The sequence below is a fragment of the Cyanistes caeruleus genome, chromosome 1 (genome assembly GCF_971803275.1).
Source record: "Cyanistes caeruleus chromosome 1, bCyaCae1.hap1.1, whole genome shotgun sequence".
In the NCBI taxonomy this organism is placed as follows: Eukaryota; Metazoa; Chordata; class Aves; order Passeriformes; family Paridae; genus Cyanistes; species Cyanistes caeruleus.
In genome coordinates, this window is record NC_141701.1 from 109,760,296 (window position 1) to 109,768,067 (window position 7,772).

Genomic DNA, 7,772 nt, shown 5'->3' on the forward strand with positions numbered 1-7,772 from the left:
GCTTGTTTTGCTTCCTTCTTTTATCCAGAGCTCTTTCTCTCCTTTTGCCTTTGTATTGTTTAATGTTAAAGCAGATATCCAACAGATTTGTAGTGGATTCTTATGCTGTTACGGGAGAGCTATTTCAAAGAAAAGAGGCCAAATGTGAGGGATTTGTCTTTATGATAGTGCTCATTTTTCTATTCTACCCCATCTTTCAATAGTATCTGAGATCATGCCCCTTCTACTTTTCATTTTGCATGATTTATTATTTATAAGTTTGATCTTTTGGATTCTGTAAATCCTCTCACATACAGAAGTACTTTCGTAACTGTCAGTGCTGGCTGAGCACTTTACTCACAAGCCCTGCAGTAGTTCAAGAATTTGCATACACTGTTAAATTAATACCCTGGCAGTGCTGTCTGCTCATCTTTGCAGCTTCATCCCAGGCTGTGAACTCCAAGGAAGCCACACGTTTATGGAAGTACATTAAGGTGAATTCTGTATCAGATAATATTTCAGTGTGGGGAAAATCAACAAAGTACTTCAATTCCTGTTTCTTTGGTAAGAGAACTTTTCCTGGCATAAAAAGTGAAATTCCAATGATCTGATCATGTTGCTCTAGGGAATGACTGCAGCCAGGGAATGCTGTAGTTAATGTTGTTTTCCATTTGTTCGGTTTTAAAGTTTCTATTGAAGCCAATATTCTGTCAGAATAATCACTGTAGTTTTGATTTTGAAATGTATGCTGGGTGTGAGCTGTATGATTTTTTGAGGTGCTGTTTTATTCAGGTTCCATTTTTACTGAGATGTGCAGGTGAAACCTTTTCCATCTTCATCAAGAGTGCTTGGACATCAAAGACAAGAGCTTTCATAGGTCAACTGCAGACTGATGTCCCAAAGTATTTTCTGTAGAGCAGATGCAGGGTGAGATGGGTAAGATCTGCTGATGTGAGCTCAGACTAGTGCAACTCAGATTGGAACATAAACATCCATTAGATCCATTCTTCCATCAGGCATTGGAAGGCTTATGGTGTTTTAATTTTCCTTATTGTTCCTATCTCTGTTTTCTGCTCTTCTGAGTAAAGAGGGGACTTTGAGCAGGAGAAAGCCAGGCTGAATTTATTTCTAGGAGCAAAATTGTTCCTAAGTATAATGACACCAAATGCTTTAAGCCCACCTATGAGTTTGTTTTTAGAAAAGGCTAAGGATATTTAATGAACTGCTTTTAGACATTGTCAAAGGTGTTGGACCTGAATATTTATTCTTTGATGTGGCCAAGGTTGTGGCTAATTGAGAAATGCTTTTAAGCTTCAAATAAGACAAAATTAGGCAAATATCAAGTCCTCGTGTCTCAGGTGAGCCAACAGTTTCTTATGTGAAAGGATGTGTTAATTTTTGTGAAAAGGCAGACCAAGATCTCTGTTGCAAGTAGATGTATCTGTGTTTTGTTAATGTGTCTGAGTAATGACAGTTTAGAGCCATCAGGCAACATTTGGTCAGGCAAACAATAGCAGCAACAAAAATAAATTATTTTTCCATATTACCTGTAGTTACTAAAGAAGAGGGAAGTGACCTTATCACTCTATACAACTTCCTAAAAGGTGGTTGTAGGCAGGTGGGAGTTGGTCTCTTTCTCCAGGCAGCAGCTGACAGAATGAGAGGACACAGTCTCAGGCTGTGCCAAGGGAAATATAGGTTGGATATTAGGAAAAAGTTTTTTACACAAAGAGTGATGAAGTGTTGGAATTGTCTGCCCAGGGAGGTGGTGGAGTCACCATTCCTGGATGTGTTTAAAAAAAGGTTGGATGTGGCACTCGGTGCCGTGGTTTAGTTGAGGTGTTGAGGCATAGGTTAGACTCAATGATCTTGGAGGTCTCATCCAACCTAGTCACTGTGAATTCTGTGAACATGTTACTAGGAATCTGAGTTCTGTAGGACAGCATCCTACCCAGTGTTGGGAGCTGTTATGCTGCCCAAGGAAGTAATTGCTGGCAAGCTCTGCTACCAGTGCTGTAACTTGTGAAGGTTGCTACAAGCTCTCCCCCAAGACTTCTCTCCAGGCTGAACAACCCCAGCTCTCCCAGCCTGTCTTCATAGGGGAGCAGCTCCAGCATCTGATCACCTTTGTGGCCTTTTTCTGGAGTCACTCTATTAACTAATTCCATGCCCTTGTGCTGTGGGTGAGGCACTGATCTGGGATTTGCATGTCCAGGAGCTCATTAACCCTCTTCTTACGCTGTTGTGTTTGTTCGGGTTAGTGGGGTGTTTTTAACATCAGGAGCATGCTGCTCTGGAGGAGGATGTAGGGTTAAGCTTTAGCTGTATCTGTGGCTTCATGGCGTGACTGCTTTGAAAAATAAACACTATTCAATAATAACCCCTCTCAGTGGTTCTGTAATAGTACGTGAATAAACAGTGTCAAGTTTACAATGTAAGTTGAAGGTAGAAAGACAGCAGGAAAAGGAAATCAAAACACTCGTGTATCACTTGACAACATAATTGCAGCCATTGATGATAAACAAGGAGAGTTTATTTCTCTTGAAATACCATACTTTCAAATACCAATGCTCTGTCATTATGTGAGACCGATAAACATTTTCGTTTGCTATTTCCACTTCGTGCAGAAAAATGTAGTTTTCTCTGTTAGCATTTAACAAATATTGTTCTAGTGAACTGAAGGGTTGACAATAGCTTATGTGTAAAATTCCACCCTCCTTACTGTTTCCTTGCTGAATTCCAGAAGTCCTGTAGGACTCCCATGATCCTAGAGGCCTTTGCCAACCTTGAAGACTGATTGAAAGAAAAGAAAACTGATTAGGATGTAAAGTGTGAGGGGGCTAATGTGCATAACCCAAACCCCAGTCTGAGGCTTCCCACTGGCAGCCTGGTGCTCCCCTGGAATGCAAAGGTGAATACTATTCAAAGGAAGTTGCTGGCCCCATCCTAAGGTGCTGCATAAAATCTAGTAATTCAGTAACCACAGTGAGGACAGTGGTGGGATTCATTAATTTTAGGATTGTTGTGTCTGTAGCTATGGCTTGGGTCATTCTTCTGATTGATGTCATTCCTCCCCTCCTCCTTGAGACTTTGCATGAGAATGCCTCGGTTTCATAACTGTAAACATTATTTGTACACGGTGTCTTCCAATAATTAGCTCCTCTGCCCTTCAGTGCACAAGTTGTGCTTATTAATTGCACTTAATGAGCATCTCTCACCGGCAGCAAATTGCCCTGCTCTGTTGCACACCTTAGCATGTAGCATAGCTTAGTATGATTTATTTATATAACACGCTTGAAGGCACTTAACAGCAGTAAGAACATGCAGGAATGCTGACCTTGGGTGTTTATTGGTTTTGGAGACAGCATGCAGTTTCTGGAGGAGGAATTTAAGTTAATTACATGTAGCCTTAATGTTATCACACCAGAAAAAGAATTCATTTCAATGGGTGCAGCTCTGCTGTGTCTGAAGTGTGGCAGCAAAACAGACAGATGGCACTTTTTCCTGAGGAATGTGCACAGCCAAGTTTTGGTGTCGAGTAGGAAGGAGGTACCTCAGGACTAGTCGTCTCCAAATTAATGCAGCCTTCTGACTTCTTCCTCATTAAGTGCCCCAAAAACATGTGGGATGCAAACTGTAGAAAACTCACGCTGCTCCAGTCCCCTGCCCTTCTGTCAATGTATCTTCCTTGCATCTCTCCCCTCATTTCACTGAAGTATATGCATGGTAAGTGGGAATATGGAATTGGAGTGGGCATCATGAAAGATTTCCAGCAGCATCAATGTCCATAATAATGTGCTAGTCCTCCCTCATTCCAATAAGGTATTACATCTGGGGTCCCACCTTTAAGCATGGTTGATACAGCCTAGAATTATTTCTGTTGGAATACCAAAGACCTGAGCTGTGGTCTTGCTTTTCCATCTAAGTGGCACCCACTGCCCATGAGTTGAAATCACTGCTTGGGAAGAATTCCATCTGGGGGTTAAATTTGTATTCACTGTCATGCCAGTAACTTTGAACACTACCACAGAACCCAGAAGAGAAAGTCAGCTGGGAAAATGAGTGCAGTTTTTAGTGTGAACACAGAAAATGGCTTGAATTATTTGCTGTAATGTAATGAGTATATGCTGGAGATTTAGCCCTCTGTGCTGTGGTGCTTCCTGCTGCTTCTCAAATTCCTGTGTGTAAAATCTGGCATCAGATCAGATGTACATATCAAAGTCAAATTGTGCACAAATCCAGATTTGGGGTTTTGGAAGAAGCAGGATTGCAAAGGGGGGATGTTAACAAAACATTGATTTAAACCAATTTTGTATCAATCAAGTTGTACTGTATAATTTGCTTTACATTTCTCTGGGTGACACAGTCTTCCAGTCAGCTAAGTTTTCATTTGTCTGTTTTCATCTCCCCACTTCCGTTCTAAGTAGTAGAAAACCTTTAAAAACGTGGATTTTTTCAGGCACTCAAAACCTTGAAGGTCCCTTGGCAACCTGATGCTCTATTGAAAAGCAGAATGACTCATAATTCACAGGCAAGAGTCATTTATACGTTTCTTTTTTAATTTCTAAAAGATCAAGATGAAAGATCAAGATTGCTGAATCAGAGTCGTTTCTGCACGTGGCCTCTCTTGAAGTGATGTTCCACAAATTCCCACCATATCCTGGTGGGAATACCAATATTTTGTTGGTCCATGCAACAGTGAGCTTCCGGCACAAATTACAGTTTTGACGCCTCAGTCCTGCTCAATATAGATCCACACAGCACCACACAAAATACACATAAAAGTTTGGCAGTGGGCAATGAGAGATTTACTACATGGTACATATTTCAAGATCATGTTTCCTTTCTCTGTGGCAAGCCAGAAAGGCATTTTTGTCCACTGGTTTGTTTCAAATTGCACCACCTCTTCCCAAAGGGAGATTTTTCTCTGGAGTTACCATGTTCTTCCTTAGGCAAGCTTGAAATTTTCCTTTATTGGAACATTTCCTTTATTTTAGAGCTGCATATGAGAAATAGCTTGATAGACAAGAAACATTTTATTTCATTTCTCTCATCTTTCATTTCCCTTGATCACAAGTTGAGAGAGAAATGCTTTCCCTGTATGGCACTTAAAGAGAAAATCAATTGTTTTCTGTGAAATTGCCAGTTGGTTTCTAACCTGCTATTTCACCCTCTCAGATCAAGGTGCCGTGAAATGTCCTTCGGCTCTTTGTCACACAATCTTGGATCCATTCAGCCGTGGCTGTGAGCCCAAAGGCTATCATCCTGCAGGCACAGCAAGCACCAGAGACAGAATGTTTCAAGCCTTGTTATTTGAAGCTGTTGGACCCTTTAAATGGTGTGGCTGCTGAATCCTGCCTCTTATGGGCTGTGCTGAGGGCACTCACACACACCATGGAAGAAGTTTCAGGGAGGCTTTCTCTTCTCGTGCTACTGTAAAGCCAGGGAGTGCTTTTGGAAGCACAGTTTGCTGAGTGCCCTGCACAATGGCTGTTAAAACTGAATGATTACCAGCTCTGAGTTAGCAGCCGAATAACCCAAGCAGCACAGTGTATAAACTGTGTGTGTACGTGCCTGTCCTCCAATGCTTGCTGTATGTTATTTCTGATCAGGAGTCTCAGTGACAGCCTTTCAAGCTCCACCTGTTTACAGTTCAGTGCAACTGCTCCAGTTGGCAAAACAGTCTGTTCTCTGCACTACTTGAAGTAAACTCAAATGTAATCCTGAAACTTCAGTGTAGACGCATAATAAAAGTGCTGGCCTGCTCCTATTGTGCATCCCCCCAGTCAGATCTACCATGTTTACTGATGTCCAAAATAAGTGCTTTGATGTGAACACAAAGCTTGCTCATGTCTGAAATGCAGACCGTATCTAAAATACTAGGTGGTGTCATCTGAAGCCAGTGCTTTAACTGGTCATCTTCTGTTAATCACTTAATGAGCTTTATTGTGGATGATTAAAAGTTATTGCTTCTTTTTAAATATGGAGAGATTTTGATAAAGCGATTTCATAGTTATTAATCATCAGGTGAAAATAATTGCTGTTTTAAAAATGTAAAAGTATCTCATCTGTTAATTCACATGTAAGAAACTTAATGCATTACTAGTGTCCAGTTCTTTACAGACTCTTACCTTTCCAGTTGCTGTTTATGTGCATTTAAATTTATACCAGTAGGTAGTGGCTTCAGGAGAGCACAAGTCTGAGATGTCAGTATACCACAAGTTTTATCCCACAGACTGTGGATTTTAAATGAAACTTTACTCAGGACAAGTGTGTGTGAGGTCCTGGAGAAGCTCTGAAAGGGCTTTGAAGGAGAAGAAGGTAAACATCTAACAGCCGAGGACTGGGAACATTGTTGGAGCTGTTCTGCACCAGGAGCAACACATAGAAACTGATAGGGAGAGAGGAACGACAAGGGAGGAAGGGGAAGATGTGTGTAAGGAATGTGAGCAGCCCAGCGCTGCAGGCACTGGGGACATGGTGTGGAGATGAGCAACTGAGGAAGGAAGCATTGAGGAAATTGCAGAAAAGCAGTTCTGACAGGAGAGACATGGCTTCGTGCTGCAGTTTGGTGGGAACAAGGGAACAGGCTGCAAAACCAGGATGGATGTGGGTAGCAAACCTAGGAAGTGTTTGTAGCTAAGGACTGCGTTGGATGGATCCGGCTTGGGCATCATCTGGGAGAGCAGGCTGACAAAATCAGATAGATGAGCTCTCAGGAGAGAAGGTTGGAGGGAGATGGGGGAGATAAAGATGCCCCACACACAGGGTGAGCCTGCTTTAACCCAGCTGAAAAGATAAGCAACTGTCTTGAAACGAGAAATTCAGGCACATAATCTTCAGAAGAGGAATCCAGGCACTGAATTATCTCCTCGGGAAAGTGCCTGCTGGTTGCCTGCAGCTAGGCTTTTATTCCCTGATTAAGGGCAGGATTTAAATTTAAGCTCCATCCTTAGCTGGATTCAGTAATCCCCTGCTTGCTCTGCCTGCTGCTGTGTATTCTTTGGTACCAAGAATATTTTGTAAAGGGCCAGCAGGATGTACAGACCACACATTTGGAAGGATGATCTATGCCAAGGACTCCATCAACCTCTGCCTCTGTTCTCCTTTCATCTGTCTCTTTGCCTCCCTGTGGCAGTGGCTGCCAGTTATTAATAACAAACTTAATTAATGCCAGTGACTTGTTGGGTGTGTCGTGGCCAGTGAACCTAGTGCAACAGCCAGCAAAAAACGACTCAGGTGCAACACGTTAGATTGGTGGAGGAAGAGAAGGTTTTGTGGAAGGAGATGTGCAGAGAAAAGACTTCATCCTGCATTTGGTATGTACCCAAAAGTACATACCAAATGCAATATGGAAGTGTAATATTGGAGGTTCACTTGGAATTTAATGTGTGCTTGACAGGCTCTGTAACTGATCACATCTGTGCCTTCCTGGCAGTTCTTATGCAGCACAGGTTGTGTTAACATCTCCAGAAAGCTGTTGACAGACAAAATTCTAAAAGGTGATAATATCTTGAAAACAGCTCAGCTTTCTTCTCTCTTCTGTTTTTGTTTTTGGGGTTTTTTTTTTGGTCCCTCCCTTGGTTTTGTAATTTTTCTTTTTTTCATTCTTTTTCCTATCTTTTATTTTCTTCAGTACCTCATTCTAACTGCCAGTCAGGTCAGTAATCCCTGATCAGGTGTTGTCAGGTACTGCAGGTTTGGTGTTACAGCAGTGGTGCTTAGGCTCTGTTCAGCACATGGAATTCAAGTATTTTTTGTCCTGTGAGAAGTACAAGATGCTTGCCTGCTTC